General features: G+C 36.1%; 1 long non-coding RNA gene across 1 annotated transcript; it reads left to right on the forward strand.

The window, feature by feature from the left end:
• The first annotated feature begins 1037 nt into the window (after window positions 1–1037).
• On the forward strand, window positions 1038–22974 carry LOC129898644 (uncharacterized). Its single transcript, XR_008769419.1, has 3 exons — window positions 1038–1121; window positions 5546–5606; window positions 22749–22974. It is a non-coding gene; the product is annotated as an uncharacterized LOC129898644 (long non-coding RNA).
• The last annotated feature ends 409 nt before the right edge of the window (window positions 22975–23383 follow it).

Here is a 23383-nt window from a genome sequence, read left to right on the forward strand (position 1 = left end):
ATCAAAGGAAGCAGTTGGTGAGCAGTTTTAAGTTTTGGAGAAAAAGAATTGAATTTGGGAGCCCTTCTTCTTACTTGAGTTTGGGGATGGCTTTGTTAGATCCAAGAGGTTTTCTGAAAGTCTGGTAAAGCATGAAAACACAGTACCCACATATTTTCATTCCATCTAGATTTTTCTGTTCCTTGACTTTCGAGGATGAAAGTCTTTATAGTAGTTGATGTTGTAATGACCCTCCAAGTTATTTTCTCCATTTTCCCGTACTTTAAGCATTTAGAGCTTTCTTATAGAGACTCTAAGTAATTTATGACTTGCTGGATATGGCAGTTTTGTCACTTGATTATTCATTTATTTTTTATACAAGTTCTCTTGTTTTGAATCTTTTGATGTTTAAATAGTTGCCTTTGATAAAAACTTCATGTAAATGACCTCAGAATGTAATTCTAATTGTTTTATTAGCTCTAAAATGTCAAGATTAGTTTTGATGGACCGTAGGTTTGGGTCTTGAGGCTTTCTAACTCATTTCAAGCAACTTAGTGGCTTATGTCAAAAATAGAGCTTAGGTGTGGGATCCATTTTTGTTGAGACAACCTTCGATGGAAGTTTCGACATATCTATTGTGTCCAGAATACCAAATTTATTATGGTAGCATAGCTCATTTGCATATACGGATTCTTAATGAATCTGAGTACCTTGTCGGATTATTTTCAACTCAAAATATTCAGCTGTTGCAGTACCACTTGTGCTTTGCATTCACATGCCTAGCATCATTTTCTCAAAGTCCAATGATTTTGGTCTCCCGTTCGCGGTCTTTGCGTCGCATTTGCAAATCCAGGTCCCTTGACCCTTGTGTTCACAGGCATTGGCTCTGCGTTCGTGGAGAAGGGTCAGAGTAGACGTGCTAGTTGACCACCACCATTGTGGACCTAGACCCATGTTCGTGGATGTCATTCATCTGGGATATATTGAAATCATTCCCAAATTTTAGTTCATTGTTGAACATTACAAAGTCAATTTCTTGGTCAATTTAGCTTCGATTATGCTCATATTTGGTGCTAATTATTGGGAATTTTTGGAGCTTTGCAGTGGGATCATTTGGCTCGTGTTGAAGGCTCGTTTTTAAGGTAAAATCTTGTCCTGAAAACCTCTCTTCTCTCTAAAATGTGGTTTTTGGCCCTTGTGGTGCATGAACTGTAGCGGGTTTATTTAAAGCTTGGATTGTATTCATTTTTGGGGCACTAGTTCCTTGAGTTGATAAAGACAAATTGATAGAGTCAATTTTGTTCGAGAACTATAGTCACACTACTTTCTATGAAGAGACAAACTCTATTCCCATCGAAAATCTTTAAAAAACGCCCATCGACTCTGGAAATAGCTTTGAATCCCTCAGGAAATGCAAAGGTAACTCTGATTCTACCTTTAAAAACAAAAAGAATTTTAGGGACCCTCTAACACTGATTCTTTATATCTCCCTCAAAGAAAAACCTATTATTTATGGCCATTTAATTGATTTGGATCTCATAAAATCTCAATCTTGCAAAATCAAATCTTTGTTCACATTCCAAGAATGGTAAAATTTCTTCGTAAACCTATCTCATGTCTATGAAAATCTAGTTTATATGTTCAGTGCTAAACTTCACTTTGTTAAGCCTGAAGAGATTGAAACCCATATTATGGGAACAAGAATTACTGTTAATTGTGATGTATTTGATTCTGTGTTAAATTTTACTTGCTTTGATTTCTATAATCTTCCTAAAAATTCTTGGTCTTACTCGTTTGAAGTGTCATTTCATCAAGCTAAGAAAACACTCTTTGATTCTTCCTTTGTTCTTATTTAAAAAGATCCAAATGACTTATCCTTCATTTCTAGAGTTGTTTCTTATATGGTATCCCCCACCATCTTACCTCATGCTAGTTCCTTTTCTAATTTTACTTAGGTCTAATTTTTTTGCACTTAAAAGGGGTCTTAATCTGAATGGTTCAAATATTAGATCATTAATTTCATTTGTTTTCATTAAGATTTAAAGCACTTAAATTGTCTGAACAAATCTTAATCATTAAGATATAGAACAGAGTCTCAATATCGTTGAGAGGTATTCGTGTGTGGATAATATTGACCATCACTCTATCCATAATCACCAGCCACCGCAACTAACCATATCTTCCATCACAACCAACACCACCACTATCGACAACCACCATTATTGTCATCTACCACCAAACAGCTCTGCCATCACAACCACTATCGTTGTAACCACTACTATCAGTTGCTACCTTACCTATCTCCTTCATCATTATAATTATATCCATTGCCAGAACAACTCCCGTATCTGTAGACTCTACCACCTCCACCACTACAGTCAATTCCTACTACCAACATTCTCTACCATCACAACTAGCACTATTATTAACAACCACCATACATTCTTTGATCACCACCACCACCACCGTCAGCTCCACCATTACTATTAGCCACTACAACCATAGTGATCAATCTCTACTACCAACTACCTCTATACTGATAACTAGTATCTCTGTCAACTACCACAAATACATCATCAATCACCACACATTTTTCAGTCACCACCAACTACTAATATTAACCAACTTCACTATTACAACTACCAACACCACTACCAATTGCCACCATAATGACAGTCACCACAACACCAACCACCTCCATTCTCACAACCATCACCACCATCATTGCTAGCCACTAATAATTATTATCATCACCACCACCATTACAGACTATCTTCAACATCATTATAAGCATAAATGTTTCCTTTTATTTTAGAAAAAAATGATTTTATTATATATCTCTTTTTATATATTTAATTTTTTTTATTTGAATTGTATTTTTATTATGTACATATAAATAAATTATGTATATTAAATATTGAAAAATAAATATTCTTAATCATTCAGTGTTCAAATCTTTAGATAACATCATAATCATTTATATGTGCATTCAGATTTCGATGTCTAAATCTTAATAAAAACAAATGAGACCCTAGTGTGATATTTTTTCATCTACTACATTGTCATGAAAAAGAAACTCAAAATTTCTTCCATTTTCATCAATTACATGGTCGAGTGTGCTTATGATCCCTTTGTCCTTTTTATGGTATGTGTATCACTTTCCTTATTAAAGTCAACCATATTTGTCTTAACGATCATTCATTTGTCACAGTCAAATGTCCTACAACTCTAAAGCCTTCGGTATCAAGGTCAACATTCTCTATGAACCACTTGGGTTAAGAATGAAATGCCTAATGTGCCTATCCTTACTTCTCCTTCAAAAATTAGAAATCTTTCTCCTCAAGCCTCGTCCTCTACTATTTTTGGTAATTTCTCTCTCTAAATTTGTGTTGTCAGGACGATATGAATGCTAAGCAAAACATTGTGAATGATCTTATGAATGTCATTTTGTGCACTATGAAGAAGGTTTGTGACTTCACAAAGGAAATAAGTGTTAATATTGATTTTCTAAGGATCAAGATAGATCAAGAGATCTGGGAATCCATCTAACTTTATAGGGATCTTCCCACAAAAATGTTTTGGAAGATTATATGAACTTCTTGGCATTATAGGGAACAATTATGATGCAATGAAGGAGGTGATTGCCAACACTCTTTTTTACTTTCTTAAAACTTACTGATTCTTTATTATGTTTCTATTAACGGTGTGCTTTTTAGGCATAAGAATAAATAATTAATGTAAGACCATGGAATTTGGAAAATCGACAAACAAGGATCAAAATATAAAATTTCTAAAAAACAAACTGCAAATTTTGGCACCAAATGATGACTAGGAAGCCATCACGGGCCATGGTGACCCTGAGGTTCATTACTATAGGGAAAGTACATGATAGGGCACCATAGGCCGTGAAGCCCTCAGTGGTGACCCCATCCCTCAGACCTCAAAACATGATCCCAAGGCTAGGACCATGACTGGCCACCACAACCTGTGCAACTCTTCACGGACCATGGTGGGATCCATGGTGGACCTACCTGCATACCCACCTGTAGGTCCTTCACCATGCCCATGCTTCATGGGTCGTGATTTATTCCATGGGCTATGAAGGGTTCCATGGAGGAGGTTTCGAAACCTTTCCCTACAACTCCCGAAAAAAAATCCCAAGTCCAAGTCAATTATCACGGACACCACCAAGGGTCGTGATGAGCATTACAGATCATGATGGGTCCTCCATGGTGACTCCTAGTTAAAGTTTAATGAGGGGTACTCCAGTCTTTTTCCTATTCTTTTATCAATATATGTGGACATTTTTGGGACTAAATTCATTACGAAAATATCTTAAATACTCTGAAACCTATTATTTTTCTTCATTAATTCCTAATAAACTTTAAGACTTCTCTCTCAAGGATCATTCAAGGGTTGATCTTCCTCATCAATTTTATCTAGAGTTTCTTAAAGAACAAGTCTCCTTTTTCAATTCTAGAGTTAAATTCAATCAAGGTATGCAGGGATTGATCCATGGGTTCCTTTCACCCATGGAGCCCTAAGGTTTTTACTCAAAATTTCATGAATTTCAATTGAGTTTGTAACCCTAATTTGATGAATTATATTGGGATACTTAAATTATGCTTTCAATCATTATAGGTATGTTCCTACATGAATTACATAATTTTAAGTTGAATTATATTTGCCAATGCATGAAGCCTATTTTGAATGATTATATTATGAAGTATGTTATGAATCCAATGATTTCAAGGTATTATCATAGTTTTCATTCAAATTGACTATGTATATGAGTTTTACTCCAAATTCAAGTATAAATTATGATCATGAATAACAAGTATGTTCAAGATATGAATTTCATGCAAAGTTATGAAGAAAGGTAACTTAGGGCCCTATGTGGTAACTTAGGCCCCTATGTGGTGACCTAGGACCTAACTATATAAATTATGCAAGTATGATTTGTAATGTGAAAGGCCAAATCTCACATTGCAATTATGTTATTAAAAGAGCTATTCTATGACTTACGAAGTTTATGAATACGTTATGATATATGCTAAGTATTTTTACTATGTTATGTATTCCATGGGAGTTTCCTTAGCACCGAGTGGACTTGAGGTGGGGGCCCTACCAAAAGCCTTAGTAGTAGCCTCAAGTCTCTTAAACTATGTGCCGCATTAGATTTTCTTCATGTCTTAGCAAGTGGATCCACATATAGCGTATGTACGTGACCCGCCTAGCGGGGTAGAGTCTACCTTGGCAAATAGATTCCCCTTTCTTCCATTTTATGGGGAGACATCGGTATTTCATAATATATCTCGCATGTTCTTATTATCGGTTATGGTTATATCCCACATATGTATGATCTCTTATGTAATTTGATGATTTCCATTATGCTTTTCAAATACTTTGATCATTATGATTTTTTTATGACTTTACTTATCTCTTCTTACCATGTTCTTTACTTGATCATTGCATCTTATGATTTTCATTTCATTTCCTACCCTCATACTTAGTACATTCAAAATTACTAATGCATATTTATTGCTTACATTATCTCATAATATAGGGGTTTAGGATCACACTCCTATCACACGTGGCTAGTAGGGTTCCCTATCGGCAAAGTTTTGGTAAGTCCTTATCCATCGAGGAATACTTATGAATTGAGACATGTCTTATCCCCATCTATTGTCATGTAGTAGAGGCATTTGTTTGACCTGTGTCATGAAGTCTATGTATCCAAGTTACTCTTCATTCTATGGTCATGTTTAGACTCTTTTTAAGCTATTTTCTACACTTACTTTACCTTATATATGCTTTATGATATGTCAAGAGGTTTGGTAGGGAACCTTCAGGGTTTCGATCGTCGTCTTATCAGTAGACCCTAGGTTGGGTCATGAAAAACTTTGTATCAGAGTACAAAGTTTAAGATATCCTAGGGAATCTAACATGTCGCGTCAAGTAGAGGCTTATTCATGATTGTGAAGTGCGTCACCTCTATGAATAGCAGGCTATAAGGAATTTTAGTAAATTCTCACATCTTTCATGGTCTATGTCGTGTGATAGAGTATGTTTTAATACTTCCTTCTGCTAACAATCTTCCTTAACGATTTTCACAAAACGCCTCCAAGAGGACCACCTTTGCCAAGGGGAAACAATTCTAACAAAGCTTAGGCTCCTACGATTCCTCAAGATATTAGTCCCCTACTTAACTAAGTGACTAACATAGAATTCCGTACCGCTATTACTATGTTAGCCCTAGTAGTGGCCAACCAAGAGATTGTGGCTCCTTCCAATAATCCTACTCCGGCTTCTAGGGTGAGTGAGTTTGCAAGGATGAACCCTCCAAAGTTTTATGGCCCAAACATTGATGAGGATCCTCAAGAATTCAATGATGAGGTTTACATGATTGTGGTTATCGTCAGAAGATAAAGCTGAGTTGGCAGCTTACCAACTCAAGGGTGTTTCTAAAGTTTGGTACACTCAATGGAAGATAGAGAGGGTTGATGAAGGTCCTATTAAATGAGAAGCCTTTAAACCTGCTTTCATTGATCCTTTTTTCCCTCTTGAGCTAAGGGAAGCCAAGGTGTTAGATTTTATCAATCTTCAACAAGCCAACATGGGTATGAGGAACTATGCCCTCAAGTTCACCAAGCTATCCAAGTATGCTTCTTTATTGGTTGCTAATCCATGTGCCCGAATGAGTCAATTCATATAGAGGGTATCTGAATTGGTTGCTAAGGAATACCGTACTACTATTCTTATTAAGGATATGGACATATATTGGCTTATGACATTTGCTGAGCAAATTAAGGAAGAGAAACTCAAAGAGATGAGAATGAGAGATTTTAAGAGAGCCCGATATGAAGGTGGGTTCTCAAATGCTAAGTCTAGGAATGGTAGTGGCCGTTATTAATAGGGCCAAAGTTTGGGAAATAAGTTTTTAAATAATAGGGTTCCATACCCTAAGTCTCAAGGAGGAGGTGTGAATACTTCTAGCCCTTCATTTCCCAAGTGGGCAAAATGTGGGAGGAATCATGGAGGGAGATGTTTGATAGGAATGGGTGCTTGCTTCGGATGTGGAAAAATAGGTGTCATAGGCAATATGAGTGATATAATCTTAACAAAAAGGGTAGAGAAGGTTGTCCTCAAGGCCAAGTTGCTCAAGGTGGCCAAGCTACATAAGGTGCCCAACCTCAATCAAAGGGTGGTAAACGCAACAACCAGTTTTATACTCTTCTTGGTAGACAAGAGGTAGAGGAGACTCCCAATGTTTTTACCGATATGTCGCATGTCTTACACTATGATGTTTATCCTTTCTTGATCCGAGTGCAAAATTTTCTTTTGTTACTCCTTACGTGGCTATGACATTTGATGTATACCCCAAAGTATTTCTAGACCATGTTTCTGTCTATACTCTGGTAGGTGAGTTGATTATGGATAAAAGAGTCTATAGGAAGTATCCCATGTTGGTTCTGCATGAAGTTATCCCTTGTGATCTTGTTGAACTCTAAATGACCGACTTTGACATTATTTTTTGTATGGATTGGTTACATGCCTCATGTGCAACCATTAATTGTAGAACCCGTAGGGTCATGTTTCATTTTCCTAATGAGCCTATTCTTGAATGGAAAGGTAATGATTCGATGGTTAAGGGTTGATTCATTTTATGTCTTAAGGCCCGGAAAATGATTTTCAAGTCTTTTATCTACCATCTAGTTTGGGTTAGAGATACTAACTCCGAGACTCCTACTCTTAAGTCAGTTTCAGTTATTAATAAGTTTTTAAAAGATTTTCCCAAAGATCTCCCAAGTAATCCTCTCGAAAGGTAAATAGACTTCGATATAGATCTCCTTCCCGATACTCAACCAATTTCTATTCCTCCTTACCATATGGCTCCGACAGAACTTAAGAAGTTGAAAGAGCAATTGAAGGATCTGTTGGATAAGGGTTTTATAAGGCCAATCATTTCTCCTTGGGGTGCTCTCGTGATGTTTGTTAGGAAGAAAAATTGGATACTCTGAATATGTATAGATTATAAGCAATTGAACAAGGTCACAATTACGAATAAGTTACCCATCCCAAGGATTGATGACTAGTTCGATCAACTTCAAGGAGCAATCTATTTTTCAAAGATTGACCTCCAATAGGGTTATCATCAACTCTGAATGAGGATGTGTGAAATTCCAAAGACATATTTTATAACTCGATATAGCCCCTTTTAATTTTTAGTTATGACTTTTGGACTAACGAATGCTCGTGCATCTTTTATGAATTTGATGAACAAGGTATTTAGGAAGTATTTGGATAAGTTTGTGATCGTCTTTATTAATGATATTTTGATTTACTCATGGAGTGAGGAAGATCATGCAAATCATTTAAAGATTGTGTTGAAAATATTCAAAGACGGGTAATTGTATGCAAAGTTTAGCAAATGTCATTTTTGGCTAAGGTCGGTTGCTTTCCTTGGTCACATTATTTCCCGATAAGGAATTATGGTTGATCCAAAAATTATCGAGATAGTTAAGAATTGGCCTAGACTATTGAGTCCTTCTGATATTCAGAGTTGTTGGGCTTAACTGGTTATTATAGATGGTTTTTGGAAGGTTTCTCTTCCATTGCATCGCCTTTGATATCTTTAACTAAAAAGAAGTTGAAGTTTCAATGGTCTGAGGCATCTACGTAAAGCTTCCAAGAGCTGAAGGATAGATTTATCTCCGCTCCAGTGATGACTTTACCAAAGGTTCCGATGGTTTTGTTGTGTACTGTGATGCTTCAAGAGTTGGTCTTCGTTTTGTGCTAATGCAAAATAGCAAAGTGATAGCTTATGCTTCAAGGCAACTCAAGGTGCATATGAAGAATTACCCAACCCATGACTTGGAGTTGGCAGCAGTGGATACACTATCTTTATGGTGTCCATATAGATGTTTTCACATATCACAAAAACTTCCAATATGCGTTTACTAGAAGGACTTGAATCTTCAACAAAGGAGATGGGTTGAATTATTGAAGGATTATGACATGAGTGTGCTGTACCATCCAGGTAAGGCAAAAGTGGTTGCCGACGCTCTTAGTAGACTGTCTATGAACTGAGTTTCTCATCTTGAATATGAAAAAAAAGATCTAGTTTGGGATGTGCATAGGCTAGCCCATTTAGGTGTGCGATTGGTTGATTCAGAAGTTGATGGTGTTATTGTGCAAAATGGATACGAATCATCTCTTATGGTGGATGTATAGGCAAGGCAAGATAATGATCTCATTTTGGTTGAATTGAATAGAGCGGTTGCCAAAAAGGGCATTGAGGCTTTTTCCTAAGGGGGAAATGGTATTTTGATATATCAAGGCCGATTGTGTGAGTCGAATGTTGATGGCTTAAAAAATATGATATTGTCCGAAGCTCATAGTTTGTGATATTCTATTCATCCCAGTTCCAAAAAAATGTATTAAGATTTGAGAAAAGTGTATTTGTTGAATGGCATGAAGAGGAACATTGCCGAATTCATGGCTAAGTATCCAAATTCCCAACAAGTGAAAGTTAAGCATAAAAAATTAGGAGGTTTGGCTCAAGACATTAAGATTCCTACTTGGAAGTGGGAAGCCTTAAATATGGACTTTGTTACTGGTTTGCCTCGTACTCGTACGCAACATGATTCCATTTGGGTAATAGTTTACCAAATGACTAAGTTAGCTCATTTTCTCCCAGTTAAGACATCATATTCAGCCAAAGACTATGCTAGACTATATGTTCGAGAGTTAGCCAAGCTTTATGGTGTTCCATTGAGAGAATGTGTCACTGATTTTAGGGTAAATTGGGAAGAGCATTTACCATTAATAGAGTTTGCTTATAATAACAGTTTCACTCTAGCATTGAAATGGCTCCATTTGAGGCTTGTACGGTAGACAATGTAGATCCCCTATCGATTGGTTCGACATGGTGAAGTTACTTTGATAGGACCAGAGTTGGTGTTTGAGGCTATGGAGAAATTTAGACTCATTAGAGAAAGATTGAAAATGGACCAAAGCCAACAAAAGTCATATTCAAATGTGAGGAAAAGGGAACTTGAATTTGAAGTTAATGATTGGGTTTATTTGAAAATTTCACCTGAGTGTGATGCATTTCTATATGAAAGTGAAGCTAAGTCCCCGTTATGTTAGCCCATATCAGATTTTAAGGTGAATTGATAAAGTGGCCTATGAGTTGGATTTGACTTCACATTTGGCATCAGTGTATCTGGTGTTCCATGTTTCAGTATTGAGGAAGCTGATAAGTGATCCTAGATCCATTGTGCCATTGGACGACATTGAGGTCAAGGAGAGTCTTCGGTTGAGATTTTAGACTAGCAAGTTAGAAAGTTGAAAAACAAAGAAATTACTTTAGTTAAAGTATTATGGAGGAATCAAGAGGTTGAGGGAGAAAAATGGGAGGTCGAAGCTGATATGATGTCTTGATATCCTCCTCTCTTTTCTTCAATGCCTAGTTAAGGTATTTAGCTCTTTCATGATCCAACCAGCCCAAATCATGTATTTAAGTTTCTTTCATGGTTTCATATGCAATCATGTTCATGAAATGAGTTTTATAGTTACGTTTTTACTTGAGATTAAAGATTACATATTTTTATGCATTTGCGAGATGTTTTACATTCATGTTGGGTTGTTATGTTCTTTTCCTATTTCATTCATTTTAGCTTAAGGAGTTGAAGGAACAATTGAAGTATTTGTTGGATAAGGGTTTTATAAGACCAAGTATTTCACCTTGGGGTGCTTCTATGTTGTTTGTTAGGAAGAAAGATGGGTCACTCTGAGTGTGTATAGACTACCGGCAATTGAATAAGGTCACCATAAAGAACAAATATCAAATCCCAAGGATAGATGACTTGTTTGATCAATTATACGAAGCAAGCTCTATTTCAAAGATTGACCTCTATTCCGGTTATCATCAATTGAGGGAAAGGGAGTCTTATATTCCTAAGATGGCCTTTCGAACAAGGTATGGTCATTTTGAATTTATAGTAATATCGTTTGGGTTGACAAATGCTCCTGCTATATTCATGGATTTGATGAATCGCATTTTCAAGCTATATTTGGACATGTTTGTAGTGGTATTTATTGATGACATCTTGATTTACTCTCGAAATGAGGAAGATCATATGGGTCACTTGAGGATTGTGTTGCAAACATCGAGGGAAAAGGAGCTATTCGCCAAATTTAGTAAATAGGAATTTTGGCTAAGAGAGGTTACATTTATTGGCCATGTGGTGTCCGATGATGGGATTAAAATAGATCCAAAGAAAATGAAGGAAGTTAAAAATTGGCCTAGACCATTATCTCCTTCAGACATTAGGAGCTTTTTAGTCTTAGCCGGATACTACAGAAGGTTTGTTGAAGGGTTCTCATCTATTGCTTCGCCTTTAACTAAGTTTGCACAGAAGAAGGCAAAATTCCAATGGTCAGAAGAATGTGAGGAAAATTTCCAAATGTTAAAAGATCATCTTACATCAGCTCCTATTTTGACATTGCCCGAAGGTTCAGATGGGTTTGTTGTTAATTGTGATGCTTCGCATGTTGGTTTGGGTTGTTTCTTAATGCAACATGGTAAGGTTATAGCCTATGCCAACTTAAAGTACATGAAAGAAACTATCCAACTCATGATCTTGAACTTCCGGCGGTTGTGTTTGCATTGAAAATTTGGCACCATTATCTTTATGGGGTGCATGTTGATGTGTTTACCGACCACATAAGCTTGCAATATGTGTTTAGTCAAAAATACTTAAACTTAGGCAAATGAGGTGGCTTGAATTCCTAAAAAACTATGATATAAGCATATTTTACCATCTGGATAAGGCAAATATTATAGACGATGCTCTTAGTTGGTTGTCTATGGGTAGTGTCGTACATGTTGAGGAAGGTAAAAGGGAATTGGTCAAAGAGGTACATAGATTGGCACATTTAGGTGTGCGTTTGGTTGATTCCAATGATGCAGGAATTTAAATAATGTTTCAGAATCATCTCTTGTGGCAGAAGTCAAGGCCAAGCAATATAATGATCCAACTTTGATTGAATTGAAAAAGTCAGTTGCCAAAACATCCATTAAGGTTTTCTCCCTATGAGAATATGGGTTACTACGTTACCAAGGTCGGTTGTGTGTTCCAAATATTGAGGAGTAAGAGAATTGATATTGAATGAGACCAAAGTTCTTGGTATTCAATTCATCCGGGATCTACCAAGATGTATTGTGACTTGAGGGAAGTGTACTGGTGGAATGGCATGAAAAAAGACATCGCAGAATTCATGGCTTGGTGTCTTAATTGCCAACAAGTGAAAGTTGAACATCAAAGGCCAGGAGGTCTAGCTCAAGAAATCGAAATTCCTACATGAAAGTGGGAAGATGTGAATATGGACTTTGTCACGGGTTTGCCTCGTACTAGAAGCAACATGATTCTATCTGGGTCATTGTGGACCGAATGACCAAATCGGCGTATTTTCTACCGGTCAAAACTTCTTATGGTGCCGAAAACTATGCTAAGTTATACATTCATGAACTTGTGAAACTTCATGGTGTTCCTTTGTCGATTATATTGGATAGAGGTACTCAATTTAGTTCATATTTTTGGAAGTCATTTCAAAAAAGTCTTGGCACTAAAGTCAAGCTAAGTACCGCTTTTCATCCTCAAACTGATAGGCAAGACGAGAGAACAATTCAAACCTTGGAGGATATGTTAAGGGCATGTGTGATTGACCTTAGAGGAAGTTGGGATGACCATTTGCCATTGATTGAGTTCACTTATAATAATAGTTATCACTCTACCATCCAAATGGCTCTTTTTGAAGCCTTGTATGGGAGAAGATGTAGGTCTCCGGTGGGGAGGTTTGAAGTTGGTGAGATGGAGTTGATTGGTCCAGATTTGTTAATTGTTGCAATAAAGAAAGTAAGGTTCATAAGAGAAAGATTGAAAAGGGCTCAAAGTCATCAAAAGTCTTATTCGGAAACTAGGAGGAGAGAGCTTGAATTTGATGTGGATGATATGGTGTATTTGAAGATTTCACCTATAAAAGAGGTAATGCAGTTTGGTAAGAAAGGGAAGTTGATCCCTAGATATATAGGACCGTATAGGATATTAAAGTGCATTGGCAAGGTAGCATATGAGTTATACTTGCCACTTGAGTTGGCTTTGGTTCATCCGGTATTTCATGTGTCGATGATTAGAAAATTTGTGGGTTATCCAAATTCTATTATACCAAGGGAGAACGTGAGTATTGAAGAGAATTTGACTTATGAGGAGGTACCTATTGAAATTTTAGACCGCCAAGTGAAGAGGCTGAGAAATAAAGATGTTGCATCTGTCAAAGTGTTGTGGAGGAATCAACACGTAGAGAGTACTACGTGGGAAGCAGAATCGGACATGATGAAGCGATATCCCTATCTCTTTCCTTTCACTCAAGCCAAAAGGTACTAAGTTGATCATAATCAAATCGATTAAACTCCTATGCTTCAGTTCCATATGTCATTAATATGCATGCATGATTCATGGAAATGATTTCTCTCAAGGACTATGTTTTATTTTAAGTACGAAGTTTACACGTTCTATGCATTTTTTCAAAGTGTCCTCATATCCATGTCGGATTTCTAAATGCTTTTTTAATGTCTTTCCTGTATTAGTTGAATCTCATTCGATGATGAATGTTCTCAAGGGGGAGATATTGCAACATCCCTCAAAAAGCCCACAAAATGCCTTAAGAATGCCTTAGAAATATGCCGCTCATGTAACGCATTATCCTTAATCTTTTTGGAAAATCCGAGTTCGGAATATCAATTAGCAAGTCCAAACCTGTGGGAAAATGGTCTCTGTGGATTTTTAGGACTCGTAGAATGGAAGAAAGATTTTTGAAGAATCCATAAAATAATGTGGTCCGCGACAGGACTGCGTCGCAGACCTGGGGAAAGTTTTCCGGCCTAGTGGTCCGTGATAGGACCGCATCGCAAACCTGGAAAGTAGTTCTGGCCAAATTTAAATTTTTAAGGGCATTTTAAACTTTTCCCAAATTATTAGTTAATGAACCTAGACGATTTTAGGACCTAATTCAACTCTATAAATTAAACTAAACCTCTAATTCTATTCATTCTTCTATAATTCATCTATCTAATATTTCTCTCTCTACAAAAAGGCTGTGCAGGGTTTCTATTGAAGACTTCAAGCAAATTCACTCAATTTCTCCATCAAAATTCTCAAGTTCTTTCAAATTAATTGGTGTTCTAGGTTTTGATTCATGGATCTTTTCATCCATGAAGCCCAATCAATTTCTCAAGATTTTCTATCAAATTAATGTATGGTATTTTATGGGTTTTATGATCTCCATCCCAATTGCATGAATTTTGATTTAAAATATGATCATGAGTCTATTTTGATATAAATTGATGGTTAATTAATTAAATTGAAGAGTTTTTTCATGAATTCTTCTATTTTTATTTCTAGGGGTCATGATGTAAATTATGGGTATTTTGAATTATACTTCTAAAGTATATTATCTATGTGAATTATGTATGAAATGATATAAAGTTTATGATCATGCATATCTTCAAGTAAATTTCATGATTTTTAAGTTAATTGATCATGCATCCATGTCATATCCAAATTTCAAGTACAAGCTATGGTCATGAATTTTCAAAGTATGAATTATGACTATGTGTTTCCATGATGATCTTGAATTATAAGTATGTTTCAAGGTATGAATTTCGTGCAAGTTATGAAGTAAGGTGACTTAGTATCCTATGTGGTGACCTAAGGCCTAACGATATGAATTATGTAAAAATAATTGTAATGCTGAAAGGACAATTCTGTCAAGGTCTTCCTCTTCCACCACATGTAATTCAAGGGTTCTTCAAGGTCAAGCTTTCAATATCTATAATTTAGGGCTCATCAATGTTAAGGTATATGGGTATTGATCCATGAGTTCCTTTCACCTATAGAGTCCCAATATTTTCCCTCAAAGATCTCCTTAAATTTTATCGGGTTCTAACCTTAGTTTTGATGAATTGCATTGGGCTGTTTCAATTATATTTTAAGTTGCTATCAATGATCATTCTAAGCATGTTTTTATATCAATTGCATTATTTCAAGTTGAATTAGTAATTATCATGCATAAAACTACTTTCAATTATGATTACGAAATTCAATGATGATTTAAATGAGTTTTGATCATGAGTTCGATGATTTTCAAAGAAAACCTTTTATGAATAAAGTAGAGATTTTTGAATATAATAATGAAAGTTATGATGTTGATCAATGATGATCCAACAAAGTTATTATGTTGTGATAAGGACAACTCTCACACAATCATGTTTAAAATGATGATAAGGACAATTCTCACCAAAGTTTATGGATTCTTATGAATTACTCAAGTTAGTTACCAACTCTAATGATTATTTTCATAATGAAATTAATGATGATGCTTCTATGTTTTTAATGAATTCCATTAGGTTATTGAATAAGCAATGAGGACTTATAGGTGGGGTTCGGTCCGGTAATATATTTAGTTACCCAAGGAAATCCTAGTGGTAACCTAAAGTCCCAAACTACATTGCCTAGGTATGTTTCCTTCATGGCTTAAATAGTCGATCTATATATAGCTCACAATGTTAAAGTTGTTCTCACAGAGTCTACCTTGATAAGTAGTCGCTCTCTTCTCGATATGAGAGTTACATAAGATTCCATGTTATAGCTCGCACGGTCTTAAGATATCGGTTAAAGGTCTTATCCCACATAGCTTTAGTTGAGTTATGAGTTCTTATGATGAATATGATAAATTTTTTATTGCATTGACCAATGAGATGAATGTTTTTGATATTTTCATTATTTTATACATATTTTAAAAGATATTGGTTTTGCATCCCATGATTCATATTGATTATTCCCTATGTTTGTTTGCTCATGCATATTTTACATACTTATTACCTTTCATCTAATAATGCATATTTTTTCTACATTGTCTCATAATGTAGGGGTGGACAACGTTCATCCTATTCTTGGCTAGAGTTGATTTAACACTATTAGGTTATCACTAGTGAGTCATCATTTATCATGGATGAGACTTTGTTTTATGTTGACCATTTTGACTTTTTTCTTATGATTCGAGTGAGATAGGAACTTGTCCTAAAGCCCCCATCAAGTATAGACTTAGTCATGTTTAGACACTGCAAGGATATAGTGCATGTTGAATATTGATTTGGATATTACTCTTTCCTTAGACCTTCATCATTGAGTTGTTTCTTCCACTTCTTTCTATTATGTTTAATTTCCATATATATGCTATGTATGCTAAAATGTCTTGGTTGGAATCCATCGAGTTTTCAATTGTCATGTTATGGCTAGGCCCTAAGTTGGGTAGTGACACTTGGTTGGGATCCCTCAAGATTCTAATCACTGTTTCATGAGTAGGTCCTAGTTCATGTCGTGAAAAACTTGGTATTAGAGCACAAGGTTTAAAAGTATCCTAGGGAGTCTCACATGCCATATCGAGTAGAGGATTATTCATCGGTGTAAAGTGTGCCACACCTAAAATAAAAGTCTGTGAGGCATTTTACAAAAAATATCACTTCTTTTGTGATCTCATTGTTCTATAGAGTTGAACTCTAATAATTTACCCTCTAATGCTTTCTCTTTTCCATTTTTCGAAAATGCCTCCAAGAGTGCTCCATGTCAAAGAGGGATTAATGTTAATGAGGGATAAGCTTCTCAAGCTCCTAATGATCATATAGCCGATGAAGTTAGTCATGCCGAGTTCCAGACCACCATCTCTATGCTAGCCCAAGACATGACTACTCATGTGAATCAAGGAGTAGTGGTTCCTCCAAATGTGTTTACACTGGGTTCAACGGTTACAGACTTTACAAGGATGAACCCTCTCGAGTTTCATAGATCTAAGGTTGATGAGGATCCCCATGACTTTGTTGATGAAGTGTATAAAATTATTGATATTATGGGACTATCTTCGGAGTAGAAGGTGGAATTGGTGGCCTACCAACTAAAAGGTGTCGCTAATGTATGGTACAATCAATGGAAGACCTAAAGGGTTGAAGAAGGTCCCATAGGTTGGGAGAATTTCAAAATTGGTTTTCTTGACCAGTTCTTCCCACATGAGTTGCGGGAGGTGAAGGTGTTGGAATTTATCAACATCAAGCAAGAAAACATGAGTGTAAGGGAATATGCCCGCAAGTTCACAAAGTTGTCCAAGTATGCTCCTTATTTAGTGATCGACTATCATGCCAGAATGAGTAACTTTATTTTGAGTATGTCGGACTTGGTGATGAAAGAGTGCCGCACTGCTATGCTCATCAAGAAGAGGGATATTTCTACGATAATGACTTATGCCAAGCAAATTAAAGGGGAGAACCTTAAGGAAAGGAAAGTAAGGGAGTCCAATAGGGCTCTGTATGAAGGTGGGTTTTTCAACCTAACTCCGTTGGTGGTAATGGTTGTTTCCAATATGACCAATGTTCTTCACAAGATTCGGGTAAAATATATGATAAAGATAGTGCCTCCAACCCTAAGGCCCAAGGTGGTGGTGCTAGTAGACCTACTCTTCCTAGGTGTACCAAGTGTGGGAGAAATCATGAAGGTAAGCAAGAGGTTGAGCAGTCTCCCAATGTGGTCACAGGTATATTGAAAGTCTTCAACTTTGATGTATATGCATTGTTAGATACGGGTGCTACTCTATCATTTGTTACTCCTTATCTTGCTATGAGATTTATAGTTAGTTCTGAGATCTTGAGAGTTCTTTTTTTGGTCTGTACTCCTGTTGGTAATTTAGTTGTAGCAACAAGTGTCTATAGAAATTGTCCAGTTTTAGTTTTACATAAAATCACCTCAATTGATCTTGTAGAACTTAATATGACCTATTTTGATGTTATTATCGTGGTAGATTGGCTTTATCCATGTTATTCTATTACATGTTATAGGGTCCTAGTGTGGAAGGGTAGTAATTCCATGTTTAAGGACAAATTTGTCTCATGCCTTAAAACTCGGAAAATGATTTCCAAAGGATGAATTTATCATCTAGTTCGGGTTAGAGATACTAAGTTCGAAGCTCCCACTCTTGAGCCAGTATCAGTTGTTAATAAGTTTCTAGATGTTTTCCATGATGATCTCCCAGGCATTCTTCTCGAAAGGGAAATAGATATTGGTATCGATATTTTTCCCCATACTCAACCTATCTTTTTTTATCTTATAACTCTGAAAGAATTGAAATAGCTAAATAATTAATTAAAAGATTTGTTGGACAAAGGTTTCATTAGACCGAGCATCTCTCCATGGGGTTCTCTGATCCTCTTTGTTAGAAAGAAGGATGGTTCTCTCTGAATGTGTATTGATTACAAGTAATTGAACAAGGTTATAATTAAGAATAAGTATCCCATTCCAAGGATCAATGACTTGTTTGATTAAATTCAAGGAGAAAACTACTATTCAAAGATTGATCTCCAATCGAGTTATCATCAACTCTGGGTAAGGGAATATAACATTCCAAATATGACTTTCAGAACTCGGTATGGTCACTTTGAATTCTTGGTTATGTCTTTTGGACTAATGAATGCCCTTGAAACTTATATGGATTTGATTAATAAGGTGTTCAATCTATACTTTGATACGTTTGTTATTATGTTTATTGATGATATTTTAGTCTATACTTAGAGTGAGGAAGAACATGTCTATCATTTGAGGACCGTGTTTCTTATTCTCAAGGACCGTCAGTTGTTTGTAAAATTTAGTAAATGTGAATTTTGGTTAAGGTTAGTTGCGTTCCTTGGTCATATCTTCTCTGGAGAAGAAATTATGGTCGACCCAAAAAAGACCGATGCGGTTAAGAATTAGGCTAGACCATTGTCTCCTTCTGATATTCAGAGTTTCTTGGGCTTAGCTGGTTATTATAGATAGTTTGTGGAAGGTTTCTGCTCTATTGAATCGCCCTTGACTACTATGACTTCAAAGAAGGTGAAAATTCCAATGGTCTGAGGCGTATGATAAAAGTTTTCAGAGTTGAAGGATAGGCTTGGAAGGTTCTGATTGGTTTGCTGTCTATTTTGATGTCGCACGATTTGGTCTTGGTTGTGTCCTAATGCAAAATCATAAAGTAATAGCCTTTTCTTCAAGGTAAATCAAGGTTCATGAAAGTATTACCCTAACCATGATTTGGAGTTGGCATCTATGGTATTTGCTTTGAATTATGGAGACACTATTAGTATGGCATCCATGAGGATGTATTCACCGATCAGAAGAGTTTACAATATGTGTCACTCAAAAGGATTTAAAAGTTTGACAAAGGAGGTGGCTTTAATTATTGAAGGATTATTATATGTGTGCTATACCATCCGGAAAAGGCAAATGTGGTTGCCGATGCTTTTAGAAGAATGTCCATGAATAATGTTGCCCATATTGAGGATGAGAAGATGGAGATAGTTTGGGATGTTCATAAATTAGCCCATTTGGATGTTCGTATGGTTGACTCCGAGGATGGTGGTATCATTATGCAAAATGGTTCCAAATTTTCTCTTGTGGTGGATGTTAAGGGCAAATAAGATAGTGATCCTAGTTTGGCTGAGTTGAAGAAAGTGGTTGCTGAAAAATCCATGGAGCCTTTCTCCCAAGGGGAAATGGTATTTTGAAATATCAAAGCCGATTATGTGTTCTCGATATTGATGATTTGAGGGAAATGATTTTTTCCGAGGCTCATAGTTTGCAATATTCTATTCACCCGAATTCCACAAAGATGTATTGTGATTTGACACAAGTTTATTGGTGGAATGGTAAGAAGAGGGACAATGCGGAGTTTGTGGCTAAGTGTCCAGATTGCCAACAAGTAAATGTTGAGAATTAAAAACTATGAGGTTTGGCTCAAAATATTGAGATTCCTACTTGAAAGTGGGAAGCCTTGAATATGGGCTTCATTACTGGCTTCCTCGTACTCCTAAGAAACATGATTCTATTTGGGTGGTTGTTGACCGAATGACTAAGTCGACTCATTTTCTTCCTGTTAAGACTTCATATTAACGTGAGGACTAAGCTAGATTGTATATCCGAGAATTGGTTAAGCTTCATGGTATTCCATTGTATATCATCTCGGATCGAGGTACTTAGTGTATATCTCAGTTTTGGACATCTTTTCAAAAGGGTCTTGGTACTCGAGTGAAGCTTAGTATAAATTTTCACCGACATATACATGGTAATGATGAGCTTACCATTCAGACATTAGAGGACATGTTGAGAGCATGTATTATTTATTTTAAAGGAAATTGAGATGATCATTTTCCATTGATAGAATTTGCCTATAATAACATTTATCACTCTGGCATCGACATGGCTCTATTTGAAGCCTTATATTGTAGGAGGTGGAGTTCCCCTATCATTTGCTTTAAGTTTGGTGAAGTTGCTTTGATAGGACCAGAGTTGGTGTTTGAGGCTATGGAAAAGGTCAGACTCATTAGAAAAGATTGAAGAAAACCCAAACACAATAGAAATTCTATTCAGATGTGAGGAGAAGGGAACTTGAGTTTGAGGTTAATGATTGGGTTTATTTTAAAATTTCACCCAAGAAGGATGTAATACTTTTTCGTAAGAAAGGGAAGCAGTCCTTGATATGTTGGCCCATATAAGATTTTGAGGTGGATTGTCAAGGTGACTTATGAGTTTGATTTTCCTTCTGATTTGGCATCATTACATCCGGTGTTTCATGTGTCCTTATTAATGAAGTTTGTTGGTGATCCTAGTTCTACTATGTCATTTGACATCATTGAGGTAAGAGAGAGTCTCTTATATGAGGAGGTCACGGTTGAGATCTTAGAATGGCAGAACAAGGAAATAGCTTCAGTTAAAGTGTTATGGAGGAATCAAAAGGTTGAGGGTGCTACACGGGAAGCCAAAGCTGATATGATGTCACAATATCCTCATCTCTTTTCTTCTGTGCTTAGTTGAGGTATTTAGTTCCTTCATGATAAGATCATCCCAAACTATGTGTTTCAATCACTCCCATGTTTTCATATGCATTCATGTTCATGAAATGAGTTTTAAAGTCATGTTTTAACTTGATATTGAAAACATCATGTTTTATGCATCTACAATATGTTTTGCATTTATGTTGAGTGCTATGTTTCTTTCCTATCTCATTCATGCTAGCTTGAGTCCCATTCAAGGACAAATGTTCCCAAGGTGGAGATATTTTAAGACCTCAGAAGTTGGAAAATAAAAAAATTAGGATCAAAAGATGAGTTTCTAAAAAACATAGCTTTTTGGTACAAGGTGGACTTCACGAGATCCTATAGGGACCACGAAGAGGACCATGGGCCGCGAAGGGTCACCATGGTTCAAGTCTGCAAACCAGAGTTGAGAAGTGGTGACCACGAGTTGTGATGCACAGCACGAGCCATGGTGGCCTCTGTACCTCTATAAGTCCCTAACTACGACCCCAATCCACATACCATATTATCCTTCACGAACCGTTATGGTCTCTTTGAAGGAGGTCCTGTAGATCTAATTTTTCCTCGAGTTCAAGCCAAAGTCCATGATCACCACCACGGGCCGTGGTGAAGTTCACTGACCATGGTGGGTCCTCCGTGCAATCCCAGTTTTTAGTTTTAAGTGGGATATTTTAGTTATTTTCTATATTTCATTAATGAATGTGGATGGTTATTGGGACTATATTCTCACCTATTAACTAACCTAATCTCTTCTAACCCTCTCATTATCTCCCAAACACTCCAAATCAATATTCTCTCCCTAGAAATGTGCTCTTCAAATCTTTTCTTCCTCAAACCAATTTCAAAGGGACTTCTTCAACATCAAGCTTCAATTCTCTTCAATCTAGGACTTCTAAGGATCAAGGTATGTGCGACTTCATCCATGGGTACCTTTTCAGTCATGGAATCCCAAGTTTTCTACAAATTCTTTATGATTTTTATTCAAAAAGCCCTAATTTTATGATAATGCATTGGGTTGTCTCATTCATGATATATTCTATGGTTATTGATTAAATTATGCATCCTCTTGATATTATTTTCATGATTATGTATGGGATAACATAAAGAATATGATCATGCAAATTTTTGATCCAATTTCATGATTTCCAAGTAAATTGTTCATGTATTCAAGTTTTTACCAAAATTTCAAGTGTAAGCTATGATAGTGAATTTCAAGTATGCAATTATGTTTTATAAATAAGGGGACTCAAGACTCAAATTTTGTTTTATGAAAAGGATTGGTAATGATGAAATTCCTACACCCACATTACATGAATCACATGATAATGAGTTATTCTTATGAACAAGTTTTATATGAAGTATTATTATGAAAGACTTATGATTTATGCCAAGTATGATTTGTGATTATGACATGACATATATTTCGTGGGATATTGACTTAGCACCACCTAAGACTTAGTAGCAACCTTTAGTCCCTTAAACTACGTTGCCACCTTAGATTTGCCAATATGGCCTAGCTGGTTGATCCATATATAGCACATGATGATGATAATATTGGATGGACTCTACTTTTGCAAGTAGCCTCCTCTATTCTCAATGTAGGGATCATCGAATTCCATATAATATATCGCATGATATTAATGTTGTTTACGGTTATCTCCCACATATGTATGGTTCTTATCTGATAAGATTATGATGCATTGACCAATGAGTTTAATGTTTTAATGTTTTCATGACTTCATTCTTGTTTTAAAGATATTGGTCTTGCATCCCATGATTTTTATTGACTATGTCCAATGTTTATTTGTAGGATCTGGCGATTATGCTCATCCTGCCATTCGTGACTAGAATTATTATTGTTGTACCATTGGTGAGTCCTCATAGTTTGAGGATATGACACTTACTTCATTTTGTCAATTGATTACTTCATTACTCTTATGTTTTCATGGGTGAACTAGAAGCTTGTCTTATGCTCCCATCGAGTTAGTATAGGCATGTTAAATATTCATGGCGTCTATATTGTCGATTTTGCTCATTTTGAGACTTACGCTACTTTTATTAAGACTATGCTTCTGTATCTTTGATTTAGCTTTATTTGATCTATTTACCTTATGTATGGTGATGAATGATATTCTAAGAGGCTTGGCCAGGGTTCCTCGTGATTTTAATCACCATGTCATGGCTAGGCCCTAATTTGGGTTGTGACAACTATATGAAAAACAACCTTGAAGTTTAGGAACACAATTCGTCAAAAGGATATCATAGTATGTGCAGTTTAAGAAAGATGAAATACTTTAGATATACTAGAACTGTGGGTGGATATGGAGAAAACAACAATATCTAATAAGACAGCTTAGAAAATAGGGGAGATTTAATATAATATTGGATGAAGTTGATAAATTGGGTGGTATTCTAGTCACACATCACGAGACCACAAATTTGATA

Source organism: Solanum dulcamara, chromosome 8 (genome assembly GCF_947179165.1).
Source record: "Solanum dulcamara chromosome 8, daSolDulc1.2, whole genome shotgun sequence".
Taxonomy (NCBI): domain Eukaryota; kingdom Viridiplantae; phylum Streptophyta; class Magnoliopsida; order Solanales; family Solanaceae; genus Solanum; species Solanum dulcamara.